The sequence below is a fragment of the Ambystoma mexicanum genome, chromosome 1p, assembly GCF_040938575.1.
Source record: "Ambystoma mexicanum isolate Mex_15411 chromosome 1p, UKY_AmexF1_1, whole genome shotgun sequence".
Classification (NCBI taxonomy): Eukaryota; Metazoa; Chordata; class Amphibia; order Caudata; family Ambystomatidae; genus Ambystoma; species Ambystoma mexicanum.
The window spans coordinates 1,269,632,797-1,269,653,102 of record NC_090921.1 but is presented as its reverse complement, the minus strand read 5'-3'; the positions used below and the strand labels follow the sequence as shown (position 1 = coordinate 1,269,653,102).

At 48.5% G+C, this 20,306-nt stretch overlaps 1 protein-coding gene and 1 long non-coding RNA gene across 4 annotated transcripts in view; both read left to right on the top strand.

Annotated features, from left to right (window-relative positions):
• NOSIP (nitric oxide synthase interacting protein) overlaps positions 1 to 20,306 on the top strand; it is a 186,618-nt gene that overhangs the window by 110,402 nt on the left and 55,910 nt on the right. The window lies entirely within an intron of this gene.
• On the top strand, positions 7,615 to 13,477 carry LOC138452832 (uncharacterized). The gene is made up of 3 exons (XR_011260319.1): positions 7,615 to 9,914; positions 10,019 to 10,146; positions 13,328 to 13,477. It is a non-coding gene; the product is annotated as an uncharacterized lncRNA (long non-coding RNA).

Sequence of the window (20,306 nt, the reverse complement as noted above, 5' to 3'; positions counted from 1 at the left end):
AAACACTGTCAATGGAATGTTTGCCAAGTCTCTGAATCTGATTCTTCAAAATTCTAAGTCTACGCAGCCAGCACCTTCTGGAGTGTCCTCCCCAGCTAGCTGGAGGCCTTCATCTTCTGTCATAGGGATTATTTTAGAAGACTTGTGGTCTGTGATGACATTATTCCAATATATTTATAGATGAGTAATGCAGTAATCTGCCCAAGTTTTTGAGAGGTTTGTGCATGTATCCATTGCCGAAGGCATTGCACATACTTATGGAGTTCAAAAAGGTACTTTTGGATGCCAAATGCACAAAATGTAATAAAGTGGGGTCATAGAGATCCAGTATTGCCATAAAAGTTAGGCTACAGGGCCTATTTCATTTTATTTATTGAGTATTTATAATGCACTGATACAGCAAATAGTTTTTCAACATGCAACAAGATGGGGGGGGGAGGGGGAGATGAAGAAACCCATAAACGGTCCTACTGGGCCTTGTTCCATTCAAATCATGCAAGTGCAGTAACGAGAGTGGTAGAGGTGGGGGGAGTTGCCGGTCAGAGCAGAACATGCTAATGTGGGAAAGGAAGTGCAGCTGGAGTGGGGCGTGTGCTGCAGAGGGTGGTGCAGAAGGGGTGGGGAAGAGGGCCCCTGAGCTAGGCGAGTTCTATGGGGAGGCCTGGTGGACAAGTCCCAGGGAGTGAGGGGAATGCAGGTCCACAAGCTAAGTGAGAGGACAGGGCTGGATGGGGTCAGCAGGAGTGCAGACCCTGCCAGGTTAGTACAGGGAGAGGGAGCCCGGTAGGGCAAGTGCAGATTTGAAGTGGGGGGCGAGGGGTCCGGGTAGACCAAGATGCTGGGGTAGACTGGGCAGGGAGGGGCCTGGTGCCCTGTATGAATTGGAAGGAACGAGGCAGCCACTCAAAATGCAGCAGAGAAAGAAATTAACAGGGCCGGGGGAGAGGGAAGGAAGATGATCAGAGAAGAGGAGTCTTCAGAAGCTTCCGAAACTTCCAGCTCAAGCCTGAGATGGGCTGGGAGGCCATGCCAGTGCGGAAGAGGGAGATCTAACCCCACTCTCTGCTTGGGAAAGTGTCTGATCTGTAGAGAGTTGGAGCTAGAAGACCGAAGGGCTCTAGCAGGGAATTATTTAGGGAGAGAGCGTTCGATGTAGTGGGGTCCCAGGCTCTAGAAAGCCTTGTGGATGATGCAGAGGGTCTTGATCCTCTCAACAACCGGGAGCCAGTGGAGAGATTTTAGGGCTGCAAAGATGCGGTTCCTTGGCTTGAGGCCAAGGATAAAAGTCTTGCAGTCCTATTCTGGATTAGTTGAAGGGGACGAAGAGAGGATTTAGGCATTGCTCTGGTGTGACTGTTCGTGCTGTCGAACCACGTCTCTCCCCTGTACCTCCACACTCTCCTCACCTGAACTTCCCGAGTTGTCCGTGTCTTGTAGGTTCCGCCGACTCAGGTAGTCTCTTTCCTTTTTTAGGGGCACTTGCCTGTCACGGAAAGAAGCCAAAGTGACCGCAGAATGGACAGCAGTTCCGGGACTCCTTTTCCGGAACCAAGCCGAAAAAAGGGAAAAACCCACACGGGGAAAAAACCCTTGAGGATGCAGAGTGACCGTTGCAGTCTGGAAGATCCACGCAGGCAAGGCTGGAGAAGACACAGTCCAAAATGCAGGTGCGGTGGAGTACAGAGAAATTCCAATGAAGATGAGACCGGTAGCTGAAGGGTCGTGAAGTACTCCGTAGGAAGGTGGGACAGTCCTAATGAAGTAGGAGCAGGCAACTGTGAAAAGGCGGCTAGTGGGTACTGAGTGGACCGAGGAACACGGCCCAGAGAAAGGAAGCAAACCGTTCCCAGAAAAGGAGGAAGGCAGCGGGAAAAGAATGCAAGAGAACCTTACTGCCGCAGAGGGACAGAGCGGCCAGGGAGGAGAAGGGAGAAAAAATGCACGCCGCAGAGGCAGCGACAGCGAGGGAAGCGGAGGGAGAAAGGGTACCGCGAAAGAAGCGGCAGAGGAGGGAGAAAAGACAGGAAAATAGTATTGCTAGGAGAGCGACACTAGCAGTCACCAAGATCCACTTCGTAAGCCGAGGCAAAGCGGAGGGATCAAGAGGGGCCCAAGCAGAGCGAAGGAACCAGTAGCGCTGGAGCAAAATCAGCGAGGGGTTGAAACGCAGCGACTTCCGGGTTGAGGGAGAAGATAACACCCGGCAGCCCTGCGTCCGGCCAATGGGCCCGGACCAGAAACAAAGGAAGGACTAAAAACCCTTTTCGTCCGGGTTGCAGTCTCCAACGTGGAAGAAGCCGCCAATTGCGGCTGTGGTGGCGGATGACATCTGGAGACACTGAGTTTCTGGGTGGAAGGTGTGGAAACGGAGAATGCCTCTGAGGAGGTGCGGCTGAGATTGGGCCTTAGGGGCGCCCTTGGCAAACTACTGCAATAATGAAGGAAATGGGTTATTGCAGGGAGCTGATCTCCCTTCACATTGGCTGCTGTAATGCAGATCTTCCAGACTTATTCGTTTGACTAGCATTATGCTTCTCGTTTCTTAAAGCTGAATAAGCAACATTTTCAAAACTTCACTCCAACTTTGAAACTACTTTTCCATTGGTACTTGCCAAAATCTTTAGTTTCCTCAACAAAATTTCAAGTGATCCTTAGCCCCTTTTAGCTATAATATTCCAAGCACATTTTTCACCTGTCTCTTACCTTGCTGGGAGGCTCCTTCAATTCATCCATCAACTTCTGACGCAATGAGCCATAGAACTTTGATTTCAACAGCTGGCACCAAAAGCCACAAATTTGAGCTTTTGGCTTTCTCAGGGCCCCCCACTCCTACTAACCCCCCGCAAGGGGCTAATTAACAAGTAATTTGTCTCCACATCTGATAGAGGCACATCGTCCTTGTCGAGCAGGGAGGCCAGCGCCATTGATAGCAACAGCCCATACTACAGAAATCTGTATTGAATCATAAAGCTGGTGATCATGCTTGTTTTATTATTTGTAATGCGCACCTAACCCAGAGTTAGCAGAGCAACAAGAGTATTGTATAGCTTGGGTTACATAAGGCACTGTAGATGGTGTCCAGCTATGGTTACAATGCTGGACACATCAACAACATTAGAACAGATACAAGAAGTCATATTTACATAAAAATATACACGTTTTACAATTTTTATAATATAGCTGAGTGTAGAGGGTCAGTGAAAGTATCAATACTTTAATTAATGTGAGGTAGCTGCTCTGCTACTTACGAAACCCTGACCCAGAATCAGGTTGTCTACGAATGATTTAGCACCAGGTTCCCCACGAACATGCAGTACACTACGGGCGAGAGAGGTGGCCCCCTTCTGTCCACACTCTAGTCCCGAGGCGAGCGGCTCTACGCACCGGCCCAGAGGCCAGCTATCCTAGGCCAACCGAGGCTCCACAGTGCTGCGGTTTTGTTACGGTTTAGGGGGGATTCTGACTTAGAGGTGTTCAGTCATAATCCCACAGATGGTAGCTTCACCCCATAGGCTCCTCAGCCAAGCACATACACCAAATGGCTGAACCTGCGGTTCCTCTCATACTGAGCAGGATTACTATTGCAACAACACATCAGTAGGGTAAAACTAACCTGTCTCGCGACGGTCTAACCTGCTTGCCTCCATGCTTTAATGGAATCGCGACTTTCATATTCTGTTAAGTCTGGGAAATCTGCATTCTATGTCCACATCGTAGGCAAACATTATGCTAATTTAAAACCTGCTCACCACCAATGTGGCTGGCTGGTTGATGGATTTAAATTAACAGTTCTTTGAATCCCCTGACCAATAGTCCACTTTCATTATATCCCCCATGCAAAACCTACTTGGAACGCTTTAAACGTCATAGCACCTCTATGTGATTGAAAACGATAAGTGTTGTTTCCAGCTTTTAACAAAATCCATCTTACCAAAACAGCTGGACTCTGGGAAGACCCTGCTATGAGGCTTTCTTGCTGCACTGTGTAGTGCTGGCTGCTCGTCTGCGCAGATCCCTGCTGTAGTGCTTTCGTAAAACTTCAGACCGTGAACTATGCACAACTTTGGATGATCTGGAAATGCTGAGTGTGGACTTACTCTAGAGGTATGCTTTGTAAGCCTTTTTAAATGTTAATTAACACTGCGTTTGGCAAGCACTCGGCCTGCCAAATATAGTGCTCTGACGTCTGAATCTACGACCAGAGATTGGGCCCAGCAACATAGTCAACATGTAAGACAAGGCCATCCTGGAACGATTTGTTCTGTGACTATGGCTGGAAAAGTTTATATTCCAAAGTATGTAATAGCATGTTGAGAGGGGGTTGGCGGGGGGCTGTAGGCAGGCCTTAAGGAACCTGCACACCAATGGATGCTCCACTTTGCTATGTCATGCAGAAAGGACAGAGCTTTGTGCTCACTGTCTGGTACACCTTCCTATCCTCTGCTAGAGGGGTCGAAAGAGGATGTTTGTTGCTCCAGACTCTAGCTATTCCATAGTGCTCATGGTGACCTATGGGTTAGGGGTAGCGGGAGCCCAACATTTACTTCTGGGTTCTTCAGCTTTTCTTGAAAATTCAGGAATGCTTTAACATGCCCTGAAATCCTCCATGTTGTCAAGATCAGGGAGCCATCAAGCGTCAACTAGTGAGGATGGCCAGTTTGCTTCCCCAGCAGGGACGTGTTCTTGGAAGTTAGATTGGAGAATACATAGTCATTTCCAAAAGAACTGGAAAAAAGACTTGCGACATACAGAAAAGCACCACAGCTACTCACTGTCTTTTCTCATTTGACTTTGGCTAGAGTCGGAGCGATCATCATGAATGCAGGAAACGTATCCTTGTGGGAACCCATGTCTGCAGAAAGGTTTCCGACATGGTTGCCACTGCATCTGGCTTCTTGCTGAATAAGCAAGGAAGCTCAGCATATACTTATTTTACTTATTGCTGTTTCAAGGTGCAACAAGACGGGGGGGGTAGTGGACAGGGATGGAAAAAAACAAACAGACTTACTAGGCCTTGTGACATTCGGATCGTGCAAGTGCAGTAACAAGAAGTGCAGGGGAGACTGAAGGGTGGAATGGGGTGTCGGTCAGGGCGGAAGGGCCGGTGGGTTTAAGCGAGTGCCAGGGAATGCTATGTGGACTGTGCCAGGGGAATGCAGTGTGTGCAGGGGGAATGCAGAGTGTGCAGTGGAAAGAAGGCCCAGGTGCTAAGTGCGAGGGGCGGGGCTGGAAGGGCTCAAGAGGGTACAGCCCAGCCAGGCTAGTTTATGGGGAGGGAGTCCAGAAGGGCAAGTGAAGGTGGTGGTGGTGGGGGAGGGCATCAGGGGAGACCAAGTGCAGGGGGTAGAGTGGCGAGGAGGGCCTTGTGCCCTGCAAGAATCTGAAGGAACCAGTCAGCCAGTCAAGGCAGAGGGGGACATTAGCAGGGGAGAGGGAAGGAGGAAGAGTAAATGAGGGTCTCTAGAAGCTCCTGGAACTTAAGGAGATCGGCTCAAGTCTGAGAGGGGCAGCGAGGCACCTGCGAGAGGGGTCTACCCCCTTCTCTCTGCTTGGAAAAGCGTCCGATCTGCAGAGAGTTGGAGCGAGAAGACCAAAGGGCTCTAGAAGGGAGGTATTTGGGGAGAGAGTGTTGGATGTGCAGCGGTCCCTGGCCCCTGAAAGCCTTGTGGATGATGCAGAGGGTCTTGAATTTGATGCTTGCAGCAACGGGGAGCCAGTGGAGAGATTTTAAGGCTGGAAAGATGCTGGCCCTGGGCTTTAGGCCAAGGATAAATCTTGCCGTCCTAGTCTGGATTTGTTGAAGAGGGCGAAGGGAGGAGTTAGGCAGTTTGAGGAAGAGGCTGTTGCAGTAGTTCAGCCTGGAGAGGACCAGAGCTGTGGAGACATTGAGTTTCTGGGGGAAGGTGAGGAAAAGGAGACTGCCTCTGAGGAGGTGCAGCTGAAAGTAGCCCTTCTTGGCAAGGTCCGTGATGTGAGTAGAGAAGTCGAAGATGACACCAAGGCTTTTTGCCTCTCAGGAGGCTGAGGGGAAGGTGCCCATGGAGGGCTGCCAGAGTGTACGAGGGAACTAGGGAGCTGGGTTCCCAATCAGAAGGGTCTGTCTAACTGACATTAAGGAAAGGCGGAGGCACAGGAGGGAAGCTTGAAGGAGAGCTGTGTGTCATCTGCATAACACTGGAAGTTTGGAGAGACGGCAGAGATCAAATGGGCTAGAGCGGCAAGGTAAATGTTGAAAAGCGAAGGTGGGAGGATAGAGCCCTGAGGGACACCACAGGTGGAGCGTGAGATGGAGGCGAGACAAAAGGGCCCAGTTGAACCTGGAAAGGTTGGTCGGAGAGTAAGAGGTCAACCAGACCAGAGCCAGGTCTGTGATGCCTAGGGTTTCACAGAGCCGGTTTATAATGGTGGCATGATTGACTGTATCAAAGACAGAGGAAAGCTCTAGAAGGATGAGAATGGAAGGAGAGTTGGAATCGAGATTAGAGAGCAAGTCTTCACAGGTTTTCAGAAGTGGAGTTTCTGTGCCTCTGGCAGCTCTGAAGCCAGACTGGTGGTCGTGGAGACAACCAACCGATTCAGTATGGTGGATCAGCTGGGAAATGTCCAGCTTCTCCAAGAGTTTGCCCAGGAAGGGGGTAATGGAGATGGGGAGGTAGTTAGCCAGACAGGGGTCAGCAGAAGGGAGGGCTTGAGGAGTAACAGGAAGAATAGAGTGCCAAAGGAGTGATTGTTGAAATCAGTCAAGGCTGGATATTTCTGCAGGAGAGCACAAGGAGGAGAGTAGGAGGGAAGGGGAGTGGGGGGGCAAGGGAGGCCGGACAGCCGTTGAGGGTGTGGTGTAGAGGAGAGTAAATCCAGGTTGTCCTGAGTTTTAGTAATGAAGTGGGAGGCCAGTGCAGTGTAGAGGGCCAGGGACGACAGAGAAGAAATGGAGACTGTGTAGGATAGGAGAGTTCCTTGCAAATTTTGAAAAGTTCTGCTGTGTTGTTAATGGCCTCAGAGATGCAGGCTTGTGTATGTGTATATAGGCCCTCTTCTTCAAGCAGATGGAAATTCTGTATTGCCTTTGGAGCAGGCACCAGGCCAGTTTGTCAGAGGATGTGCTTAAAGCCTACCACTTCCGCTGAGCAGCTCTGCTCGTACGTTTGAGAGGCCAGGCCGGAGTCCTACCAGGTGTTAGGCTTGTAGGCAGGCTTCATGCGGATCCTCATGACAGTGGCAGGGATGTCCAGAGTTTTGGAGAAGGAGAGTAGAAGATTATTAAATGCTGTGTTCAAGTCTGTGGCAGGAGGGGGACTGAAGGAGGCGGCAAAAGCAGCAACTGACACTTGCTTCATAGGTCGAATGACTGAGAAGGAGACTGGCTGCGGCCGGGGGCGTAGCCGGGATACCCAGGAGGTCCAGGTGAGAGGAACAGTGGGAGAGTTGGAGATGGGAATGTCTTCTGAGATTACAGCATCACTTTGTGCAGGGACAGACCAGGTAAGCGGTGCCTGGGAGCTTACAGCTGCCCTCCTCCTTTTGCTTAACCTTGCCGCACTAGTTGGGCCCTCTGGCCGTGTGTTTCCATCTCGTTGTCCCAGTTTTCCCATCCAGTGCCGCCTCCCTCCTGCCCCCTCACCTGCCCTGTGTGGCCTAATAGTCCCTTTTAGCCGACCTTCCCTGGACAGCCCTCTTCCCGTGCAGCCCCTACGGCTAAGGGCCCCAAGGCAAAGGGTGGCTCCTACAGAGGCGGCTCCTTATTGTGTCTGCAGGTGTCAGCAGGGAAGCCAGTGGCCAGCCGTCAACCAGCAGCGACCAGTAAGGTGGGAGTGGCCCAGGTGAGGTATAGAGCCTTCACTCTACCCTAATAACCTGGCCACATAGCAGCCTCTCAGAGCTAGGTGTGTTTTCTCCTATATTTAACATTGCATTGTGAAACCTAGGCCTTTTTCCCCACTATACTGGACTCTCAAACTTAGGTGTGTTCTTGTCCAGTATTTCAACTGCATTTAACTCTCCCTACCCCCTGCCCCCACTCCCTTACTCTTCTCTCCTCTCCCTACCTACTTGATGGTGCTCTCTCTCCCATCTTTTCTAACTGCTTCTCTATCGACTATCCTGCTCTCCTCACTAAATCTGGTACAAAGAAGTTTAAAAAGGACATCCTGGTCTCCAGCCCAGGCCTCCCTATTGCTGATACCTATACCAGTGCCTCCTCTAGGCAAACCCTCACCGACATCCTCTTTGTCGTTCCCTCGCCAGACCTATGGACTCTACATATGGTCTCTGTGCTCTCTTCTTTCTCTTCTTCCATTAATGGTGGCACCCGGTGGGAGGCCCTCCTGCCCTCCTTCCAGTCCTCTAAGGTCCTCATTAATGTTTACTTGAATGGTACCGTCTTGGTCCAAGGCCCTCAACCCAACCTTCTCCTCTTCGATAGACGCTTCCTGCGCCTCATCAATTTCCTTTCTTCTCCTGCTGTCCCCTCTTTCCTACACAGCTTCCTTGCCTCCCACTGCTGTCTCCTGCTTGGCTACCTTGCCCTCTCCTCCTTCCTCTTCTGCCCACCTCTACACATCCACAGGGCGTACCTCTGATTTATACCCCTCCGTGGCCGTCTTTTAAGGACGGCAACCTTCTCCATATTGCCACTGTAATGTCATGATGCCTACTCCCGGGAAGCCAGTTCAGGGCCAGCGTCCCCGAAAGCAGATATCATGTCCCCAGGGAGGGACCCAGCAACCCCTTATAGGGGCTCTTTGGACATTGTCCTGGCGCCTTTGGCGCCAGGCTCATAGAAGGCATCAGTCCTGGCACCATAGGCGCCAGGCTCATTATGGGAGTGCTTGGATGGACTTACCTGATGCAGACCATGCTGCCGGATCCAGACCTCCTTGAGGTCTGAAAGGGACTAGTTTACCTATGGGACTATTTTACCACTCGGGCGTTGCTGAGGAAGAATACTTACCTGGAACTACTTTGGGGGCTATTTAAACCACTCCTAGACAGCAGCTCACGCTTTGCGTTGTTCTGCATCTAGCAGCAGGACGCTCACCGTGTCTGCTCCTGCATCCTGGCTCCAGCCACGCCCGCCTGCAACCTGGAACACCTGAAAAGGAAGGAAAGGAGAGAAAGGTGAATAATTGAACTTTACCTACCTCCATCCGGAGTCCGGAACCATCACTCCGACGATCCTGAGAAAATACATTATTTTTAGAAGCGCATTGCATCGCTCGCTGCAGCGCCACGTTCCACTCACCTTTACGAGGCGCCCTCGGGCTCTTCAGCTACCATTGGCACCATCCGTCGCCTTTCAGCGCCTAAGGAGAAAAAGAGACAAAACAAAGGTGAGCGAAGGAACAGATTGAGGAAGGCCTGATTCTTCCACCTTAAGACTTACCTGATTTTTGTTGGGACAATCTTTCCACACCTCAGGTCGGCGCCGCTTCTTTGGCACTGCCATACCCTGGCCCCTAAGGGGAAAAAGAGACAAAACAAAGGTGAGCGAAGGAACAGATCGAGGAAGGCCTGATTCTTCCACCTTAAGACTTACCTGATTATTGTTGGGACAATCTTTCCTCACCTCGGGTCGGCGCCGCTTCTTTGGCACTTCCGTACCCCGGCCCCTAAGGGGAAAAAGACACACGCATTAGTGGGTGAAAGCAAGATCACTAAGGGAACCATCCATCAAAAAGACTCACCAGAGTTTCCTTCAGCGAATCCATTCCTCTACGCGGATTCTTCATCCTACATCTGAAATAGAGAAAAGGACAACAGACAATTAAGGCTTGAACTTTTGCAACTGAATACTTACGGCCTCATATCGGAAAAGTCAAGCAGAGTTGAATACTCACCAAACCCGAGATCCAGTGAAGTAACTGGAAATCAACGCGCCCCTGCAGGATGGAGAGCTCGTCCTTTCAGACTCTAAGGTGAGACTCTACGGGGAATCGCGGAGGGGGTTCGAGGAGTGTGAGAGGGGGAAGGGGGGAATCCGACACATTAGCCAGCAGACAATCCCCTTTTCCATCTACAGAAGGATTCTTCTACGGGCCAGACAGGCGAGGTTTGGGGGTCCGGTCCAGTCCGTCTTCCGAGTCCTGCGCATCACCTTAGAAGAGGTCATAGCAGTCCAGAACAGATCGGCGCCTCCGTGGGAATCAGGTGAGCGTTACATCTAAACTCTCGCTCAGCTGTCAAACACTCCTGACATATGCCGCCTCCTGGAGGAACTTGACCTCAATGTCCTCTGTCTCATTGAGACATGGTTCATGGCCAGCTCTGTCACAAACTTTGACCCTCTCCTCCCTGATGGCTACAAGATCCTCTCCGCGCCCAAATCCAACCGTTTCGGAGGGAGTTGTAGCCCTGATCTTCCCTGAGTTGATTAATGCCTCTGTCATTCCTACACAGGCTTACTCCTCTTTCGAATGTCTCGTCTGCAGGCTCTCTCTCCTGGCCTTTCACTTACTGTGGCTACCATCTATCGGCCACCTTGTCGGATCTCCTCCTCCTTTTCTGAGTTTGCAGACCTCTCCTCTTCCCTCCTAGTCTCAACCACTCAACTCCTCCTTCTTGGAGACTTCAACATCCACCTGGATGCTTCCTGTCCTTCCTCTGGACTCTTTCGTGACCTCTGGGATGCTTTCTCACACTCTATTCTCCCCTCTGGCCCAACTCACTCTGCAGGGCACACTTTGGATGCTCTGATCTCTTCAGACCTTCCCCTTTCTATCCCTCTCCCCACTCCTCTCTTCTGGAGTTATCACTTTCTTCTTTCCTCCCAGCTCACCCTCTTTGCGCCTCAGGCCAATCCAACTCCAGCACTGCCACCTACCTTTTCGGTTATTCGACCCATGAAGCATGCGTCAGTTGAGGATTTCGCCGCCGTGGACTTGCCCCCTGACACAACCCTTTCCATGCTCAACTCTGGTATATATGATACTCTTGATGTTCTTGCCCTTGTTGGGAGGATCCGTTTGAAGCCCAAAGCCAAGTGCAACTCTTGGTAAAGACTCGGAACTCGTCACCCTTAAACGCAAGTGCAGGGTAGCTGAGAGGAAATGGCGTGCTTCAGGCACATCCTCTGACCAAATGGCCTGCCGCATGCTCCAAAGGCAATACCGGCTCTCTGTCCCCACCAAGAACAGAGCTCCCATCCAAGCCGACATCTCTGCGGCATCCAACAACTTGCCCAAGCTCTTTAAAATCTGCAAGGAACTGGCCAATCCTGCTGCAGTCTCTACATATTCTGTTCCCTCCCAGGCCCTCTTCACGGCCCTGGCTTCTCATTTCATCTCTAAAACGCAGGGCATCCTGTCCTCTCTCCTCCCTCCCTCCCCCCTCCTCCCTGCTCTTGCCCTGGCCCTTCTTCAGCCACACCTCCTCCCTCCTTCTCTGCCTTTCACCTGTTCTCCCCAGACTAGGTTTCTAGACCAGTCCGATCTATGAAAGTGTCATCAAAACAGGTGCATCCCTGTTCCTCCAAAACCATCAAGGACCCCATCGACACCCTTCTGCAACCACTCCTTCACCTCTGTTGTGTCCTGCCCCCAAGCACTCCCTTGTACATCCTCTTCTTAAGAAACCCTATGCCGACCCCTCCTGCCCTGCTAACTATCACCCGAACTCCATCAGTCCTTTCCTGGGCAAGCTCCTGGAAAAGCTGGCCATCTCCCAGCTTAATCTTCACACTGAATCTGTTGGTTGTTTCCATGACCATCAGTCTGGCCTCAGAGCTGCCAGAAGCACAGAAACTGCTCTCCTGAACATTCATGAAGACCTGCTCGCCAACCTTGATTCCAACACCCCCTGTATCCTCATCTTACTTGATCTCCCTTCTGCCTTTGATATGGTCAACCATGCCATCCTGCTCAACTGTCTCTGTGATAACCTGGGTATCACTGATCAGGCTCTGGCTTGGCTGACTTCTTTCCTCTCTGATCAACCTTCTCAGGTCCAACTTGGGTCCTTCCGATATCTCGTCCTGTGGTGTTCCCCCGGGGTTTAAATTCTCTCCATGGCTGTTCAACCAATACTTGGCACTTCTTGCCCACCGCATTGCTGCTCTCTGCCCCAACTTTCAGTGCTATGCGGCTGACACTCAACTCATTTTCAGGCTCCCTTCCGCCTCCTCTTCTCCTTCTCTCATCTGACTGTCTGCTATCCAGGAGTGGTGTGCCGCCAAACATCTCTACCTTAATGCCAGTAAGACCAAGATTCTCCTCATCGGCACACCTGCTCCCTTCTTTCCTGTCACTCGTTGGCCGGCCTCTCTTGGCCCTCCCACCTGTGAGTCTTAAAAACCTTGGGGTCATCTTCGACTCCACACTTTCCTTCTCTCTTCACATCTGACGTCTCTATGAAGTCACACTACCAGATGCACCTCCTCGGAGGTATTCTTCCTTTCCTCTCCGTCCCCCAGAAGCTCACTGTCTCCAGAGCTCTGGTTCTATCTAGACTGGACTACTGCAATAGCCGCTTTCTAAATCTGCCTGCCTCTACTCTCTGCCCTCTGCAACTCATCAAAACAGAACTGGGAGACTTGTCCTTGGCCTCAAGCCCAGGGATCGTATCTCTCCAGGAATGAAATCTCTGCACTGGCGGCAAGGATTAAGTTCAAAACCCTCTGTATTATCCACAAGGCCTTCTGGGGCCTGGGGCCTCAATACCTTCAACTCTCTTCCTAAATATCTTCCTTCTCGAGCTCTTCGCTCATCCGCCTCCAACTTCCTCAGGGTCATTCGCTTCTCCAAGTAACAAATTGGTGGTAGATCTTTCTTCTGCTGTGGCCTCCCTCCTGAACAGCCTCCTTGCCTCTCTGAAACCTGAGGAGAACCATCTCCGGTTCCGGAAGCACCTAAGACCTTTCTCTTTGCTTCTGCTTGCTCTCCTCGTCTCCCCTGCTGATCTCCTGGCTGAAACTGAGTATGCACCTGGCTTCCCTCTGATCTCGGGCCTAGGTCCCCTCACCGCCAGTCACACACCTGCACTGCCCCCCTGGCAACCCTTGCACCCGGGACTGTTTTCTGTATCCCTACAGCCTCCTACCAGCACTTGACACCTGATTTCTGCTCTTACTCATGCACTTGCGACCAGCTGACCGCACTTTTTATTTATTGTATTGTCTGTATTTACTGTTATCCTATGTACTGCACTGCCCCCTCCCTCTTTCCCACCCGCACTTTTCCCTTCCCCCTCCCCTGCACTTGCGCGATTTCAATGTCACCTGGCCTAGTAAGATCATTGTCTTCTGTATTCCCCTGTTCCCCCTCCCTTGCCTCGTCGCGCCTTGAAACACTTGTGTATAGGCGCGTTATATATGCCATATCATTTATCATTCAAGGTGTCTGGCTGAGCACGTCAGACCGGAGGGACGAATGGAGAGGGAAAGAGTTGCAGAGGTTGCGAAAGAGGCCAGAGGCCGCATCAGGGGTGTCGAGGTGAATTTTGAAGTCTGAGGAGGAGAAGCTTGGAGGTGGAGGCCAGGAGAGAAGAGGTGAGGTCAGACAACTCTGAAAGGGAGACTGGGCCAGGGGGCCTGTCGATGGTGGCGAGAGAAAGCGAGAGGATAGGAGACGCACCAAGCCTCCAGATGAGGCATTTGAAGGAGTAGTAGGACTGAGTGGGTATTATAGTAGCAGGGACCCATTCAGGGAAGATCAGGCCCACTCCGCCCCCGGACCGGTTAGGCCTAATGAAATAAACCCATTGGCGAATCAGTGAGTTGAAAATGTCTTTGTATGGTTTCCAGTCAATGAAATCCTGGAGGTACCTAGATTTCTTGTCTGCTTTAACATTGGAAAACCCTGAAATGTGCTTTGCTGTTACTGCTATGCATTCATCCTGGTAAATGCCCGATATCTTTGGCCAACTCCTCTAGCACTTTGAATTTTGTCACTCCGAGATGGTTGATCTAATGGACAGCCGAATCCACCATTTTCAGAAAGATGCAACAGTCCACTCGATCTTCGACTTTTGATGAAAGAAACTGTTAAAAGCTATAAAAAATGTATATGTAGTCTAAGCTCTGTGCGTGAGGTCACACCATTCTCCTCTGGATAACAACCCCCATTGAGCCCTTCAATCTGATCTGCTCTAGAATGATTATATTATGATGTCTGGTCCTGAACTGAATATAGCTTTACTGTTTTGAACTTTGCTCTGTTGAAGCTACCACTGTAAGGCCGCTCTTCCTGCGACAGTGACATGCTCTGTGCTGAAGACATGTTGCAGCTCGGGAGAGTTCTTGAGCCTTCTGATTGTTCAATAATGTAAGGGGCCTAGAAAATGGCATATAAAGTAGATAAGAGCCCCATCACTATCGACCGTTCCCTGAGTGAAGACCGCTCTTTCGTCAAGAGGAGACACCTTCTCTTTTTATGGTAGAAATATTTTCCTGCAGTAATTTGAGTTTGACGGTCACTGTGCCCACATCAACATAAGGAATTCAATTTCCAATTACAAGTAGCTATTTTTCATGTAAATAGTAACCGATGTTTCAGTACATTATAGACAATGTTCTGATGGACTACAATAGAGTATATGTAATTGGACATGGCTACTGGGAAAGGCCGAATGCGACTGGAGAATATTGTTGGCAGATATGTCTTGAGATAAGATGTGACTGGAGAATATTGTTGATGCCCGGCCCCTCTGGCCAAAGGACTATCGGAACTTGGCTTCCAGCAAAAAATGGTCAACCGCACCCACTGCAAGGGACGCACACTAGACTGGGTAGTATACCATAACTGTGGTGTGGACATTAGCTCCAACACCCAGTCTACTTGGACTGACCACCACCTTATCAACTTCCTTATCCCTATCCACAGTAAAGCTTCTAAAATGCGTCAGCCTCTGCCACCTGCAGCTGCCATATGTACACACAACATTACTAAAGACAGAATCCTCCTGCATCTAGAAATCCCAGCACTACAGCACCCACTCTCCGCTGACCCCTAGGTGCTGGCAGAGGTTTACAACACCACACTCGGTGCAGCAGTGGCTGCCATTGCCTCATTAGAGGTCAAGAAAGTTAAAAATAAATAAAGAAACTTTCCAACTTGTGGTTCTCCTCCGAGCTCAAAGAGCTACGCTCCCTCAAACGCTTAGCCCCGAGCAAATGGCAAAGGACACCACAGGATTCCACACTAGCAGCATACAAACCTCTTTCCATTTGTAATGAATTGGCTACCCGGGTCACCAACACACAAGAAGTCTTTAATGACGAATCTTGGTGATCCAATGTACAAAAAGCCATGATCAATAACATTTTACTATTACATAAAAAGATCAAGGACCACCTCAATTACCCTCCAAAAGAGCATGTGCCTGCTTGCTTTACTACCAGCACGGTCACTAAAGAGAAAACTCTTCTCTTTCAGGGAAGTATCTGAGACTGAGTTATTAAGGACCTTAAACCTAGCACTTGCAAATTGCTGGCTGCATTACCACTGTTTGTTGCCTTTATTATTTATTTATTGTTATTTATCTGTTTCTCCTCTGCTTCGCACTTTCCACCTCTCCCCCTTCCATGCACTTTTCCCCTCCCCCTCTCCCATGCAGTTGCGCATTCTCAATGTCACTGGGCCTAGTAAGATCGCTGTTTTGTTCTCCCCTGTTCCCATCCCTTGCTGCGCTCTGAAACACTTGTGTACGAGCGCAATAGAAATAAAATATCAATCAAATCAATCAATCGGACATCATCCGGAAAACTAATCCGTCCAATTGTAAAGGGGATGCCAGTTTAGTGAAAGATTGTACAAAATCATTTTCTAACATCCTTCCTTAATGCTTCTTTCAACACCAACACATTCCCTTTCTGTCTTAAAGAATCTTGGGTTCGCCCACTACTAAAAAACCTAACCTAGACCCTGAATCACCCAATAACTACAGACCTATCACCACGGTCCCATTCCTGCTGAAAATTTTGGACAAAGTTGCCTACTCCCAAATTCAGCTATTTTTGGAAGCAAATAACATCCTGGGTAAGAGGCAATCAGGGTTCCGCCCAGACCATGGGACTGAGTCTGCCCTATTGGATCCCAAGATACAACTAAATGACATAATGGACAAAGGCAAAACGGCACTTCTCCTCCTACTAGATTTGTTGGCTGCCTTTGATCTCATGGACCATGATAGCCTGTGTAAACACCTCCAATAATGCTGCTCACTCCCCGAAGCAACAGCTTGGATCGCCTCATTCCTCAAAGGGAGATTTATGAGGGTCTTCTCGGACCAGGCATGCGCTGCACCCACCACCATACACTGTGGTTTCCCTCAAGGATCCTGCACCGCACCCCCTCTGCACAATATCTTTACCCTACCTCTGTTCAATGACTTGGATGATGGTGGCATAGCATACAGTAACTATGCCGACGACACCCAAGACCTACTCCCTCTCACTGCCTCCTGTGAACAGGATGCTGCAGCCTTAGACAAAATCTACGCAGCCATTCAGACATGGATGGCAGCAAACGGTCTGTGTCAACAGAGATAAAACAAAGATCCTCCTCGTATGCTCCAAAGGCACGCTTAGCAAACTAGACCCGCAATACAAAACTTTCATCATTGTTTATACACCCATCACTGTTTCTCCAGCAGTCAAAACTCTAGGGGTTTTCATTGACTCCTCTTTATCAATGACGCTTCAAGTTAGTGCAATTGCAACCTCTGCAGCTTTCACCGCTAAAATTATCAACACAGTCAAACCTTACTTGTCAAAATCTAACAGCCTTACGATAGCCAGAGCTACAGTGGGGGCAAAACTCGACTATTGTTATACACTACTCCTGGGTATCTCATCCAAAAACCTCCATAGGTTACAAGTTACTCCAAATAATGCCCTCTGAGCATCCCTAAAAGGGAACATCTGTCACAGGCCAGGAGAGATGTATACTGGCTACCAGTAAAAGAGTGCAAGATTATTCCTATCTCATCTGACAGACCCATTTGAACACTCCACTCTAACATGATGTACGTCCCCACCTTCAAAAGGACTAAAGCTGGTGGTTCCAGCTTCCAACATTTAGCTCCCAAACGCTGGAATGCCCTGCCCACAGCACTAAGAAATGAAGCATTATACACAACCTTCCGCAAAGCCCTTAAAACTAAACTGTTTAATTAAATTGTATTTGTCTAGAGCTTATCTACATCACAACACTGTTCTACTGTAACCAAGAAACCTACTGCCAACCTTTCTCTCTACTTGTTACTCTACTTTGCTTGCATCATCATTGTACTTTGATTGTCATCACTGTCATTCTTCTGTACTGCTCACGCAACTAAATAAGATTACTGCAACAGCGCCACGATGCCCAAGAGACGTTTGTGTGCTTTACAAATATAAATAAAAATAAATAAAAAATAAATATGCAAACGATATCCTCAGAGAACATTGCTGGTAAACATTCTGAGGGAATGTGCAAAACAAACCACCTGAAGGCTATATAAAGGGAGGATCTGGGTGGGATGACGCAGAGTTGTTCGAGAATCATCACAAGATGCTGTTGGAGAGAGGCATAGCTGAGGACCCAAGCAAGCTGGATAACCTTCTCCATTCTCGCTTACGGAGGAAAGAGGGGAACATTGCTCCTCTTTTTCTGACCTGGATTTTTTGCAGCACTAAAAGGGATAATTGATGGCAGAGGCGCTACAATTTCCTTTTTCTGCTTTTGAGAGAAGTTTTTTTATTTTTTATTGAGCTGTGTAGGGAAGCAACCTTAGCTACAGCTGCTCAGTACCCATTGAACTATCTTATTCAGATTTGGCTTATGTTTGCCTCATGGTCGCATATAATGGACACTAAAACTTTTAAGGCTTGTTGTAGCCATTAGAGACCATGATGGGTTTGTAGATGGTTTTGCCATTGGATGTGACATTTTGTGGATTGTATCATGATTTTTGTATTGCCTTCCTCCAGCAGCAGGCACTCTTTCACCACAGAGGACTGGTGTGAGCATGAGAGATGGTTTTACCGGTTTCAATATGAGTTTGAGAAAAGGGAGGGGTACTGCAAGACAGTTCAATTCCTGAGGCATTTTAGTGAGAACTGGTTAGCATAGAATTGCATTTAAGAAGCTATTGTAGTTTTTGGTTGGTTGATTCATTTAGTGTGGGGGGGATATAGGCTAGAAAATTATAGTGTTTTTCAGTGATAACCTTTCTCATATTGAGTGTTCTGTGTAGTCACAGTAAAGGTTGCAATGCTTTCCTGTTACTTTTTTTCTCCTAATAAATAGAAATGCACTTTGCAGGAGATTGTGAGAACAGAGTTTTTATTGAGTATCAATTCATGCACTTTTGTGCATGTGAGTAAAGTGTCAGGCATCCATATAAATTGCCATATATTGTCTCACAGTATATTGTGCATGTTTCATTAAGGAATGGGTTGGTGGGTGGTTTAACAGTAGTCCCTTTTATAAATTACATTACTAAATCAGTCCTGTGTGGATGAGTGAGGGTTGCTAGCCCACTGCAGGCGTTTGTCTACTTTCTCTTTGATGTACCAGTGGCCGGTATATGCTTTTCTCTAACGTTTAGTCCTACCATAACTCCTACTGGGGGTCTAGCATATTCCCGTTTGGGTGTAGGAAAGGCTCTGGTTGTAGAGGTGATAGGAAATCATGTCTACACTGGTGTGTTCAGATACTGAACCTGCACTGTTTTTTCAAAAACACCTGTCCGGCATTCTAACAGCAGTTGATTTAGAGAACGCAACCAGGAGCAAGCTTTGGCGAGGCTTCTATGTTTCATGAAGTTATATTTGTGTACCTTTTGTAAGACAAAAATAGATAACATACTTGTTACATTGGGTGTGTTTGGTGATGAGACATTCTGCACTTGGTCTGTTCACTTATGTGTTCCTGGCATTATTTTGTTTACCAGTGTTTAGCTGATTTCAAGCGCTTCCAACTTTAATTGAATTTGGAAAGCTGGAAGATAAGTCATTGGACCATGACCACACAGTTTGATCAAGTGGGGAAGCAGACTACTTAACCACTGGATCGCATCACTGGGCTTGGTCCTTTGCGACCTGAGGTAATGCTCAGCGTGTGGAGGTATTCCTTGTGTTTTTGATAGCCCTCACTGCCGATTATGACCTGTTTCTAAGATTCCTCCAATTTTGGAAGATAAGTGAACAGTGATGTTCAGAAATAATGATTTACCCTTCATCACACTATTTGGTCAAGTGGCGAATCATGCAGATAATAATTTGCCAAAAAGAAATAATTTGTATTAATATTTTGTCAGCCATAGTAAGAGTCTTGCCTGTAACCTCCGAGTTAACAAAGATCCCTGCAGCAGTCATTTTAAACCATCTGGTGGTAATGGGACTGTGCCCCACAGTTGCAGAGTTGTGCGGCAGGCGTCTTTAATGTCTGTGCTGTGTTATCTATGTTGAGGCATGGGATTTACACACCAACGTGTGATAGTTGGCAAGCTTTCAATGTATAATAACCATTTGGAAATCCTCTCGGCACAGTTCTATTTCATTGTATTTTGCCACTAAAGAAGGGGAAAAATCATTAGAAAGTCAAGCTTGGATCTGCCCCAAAATGAGGCAGTCCAGTCCACAGCACCATTGTAAATTAGGACAAGCAGCCTTGTATGTGGCTCAGGAAACGAGCAACTCAGACATTTTAGACGTGTCTCTGACCCACTGTGCCTAGAAAAATTGCACAACTAATTGATGTGGCCTAACAAGGGAAAAAAAAAACATATCTGTTGCTCCGTGTGCTCCTATGTAGGGCCCATCTCCGAACCCTGGTAAAGCAGGTGGCTTAGGTAGTTGGGTGCTCCAGCTCGAAGGGACATTTTGAGCCCTACTGACGTTCGCCCATGCTGCATATCAAGACACCTTGTTATATATTCCAACACCTACCCTAATTTGAAATAAGTAATGTCTGGCTGCTACACTTGGTCTCCCTCACTTGAGGCAACCATTGCTCTTCAAGGTGCACACATTGCGAAATGCCGACTCTATTCAGAGACCAATGCTGGGATGCAGTAGACTAAATAGATTGACTTTACATATCGTCATTCTGCTGATTAGCAGAGTTTATGTGAGATTGTCATATGTTTGCTCTGCAAAAGCAAACTCTTTCCACCAAAGCCTAAAGATATGATGTTTTGAGTACATGAAATACAAAGCCGGAAATGTAAATGGAACAGACAATGTCTGCACTGGTCCATTATCTTCTTGAACAATCCTTGAGTATTGTTTATATTTTTGAGTCTATTGACTTCCTTTTGATGACTTGCTGCATCATTTAGCCCATCTTTGGGCACTTGAGCTGGTGGTGTAGCGTTTTCTTTTTCTCATA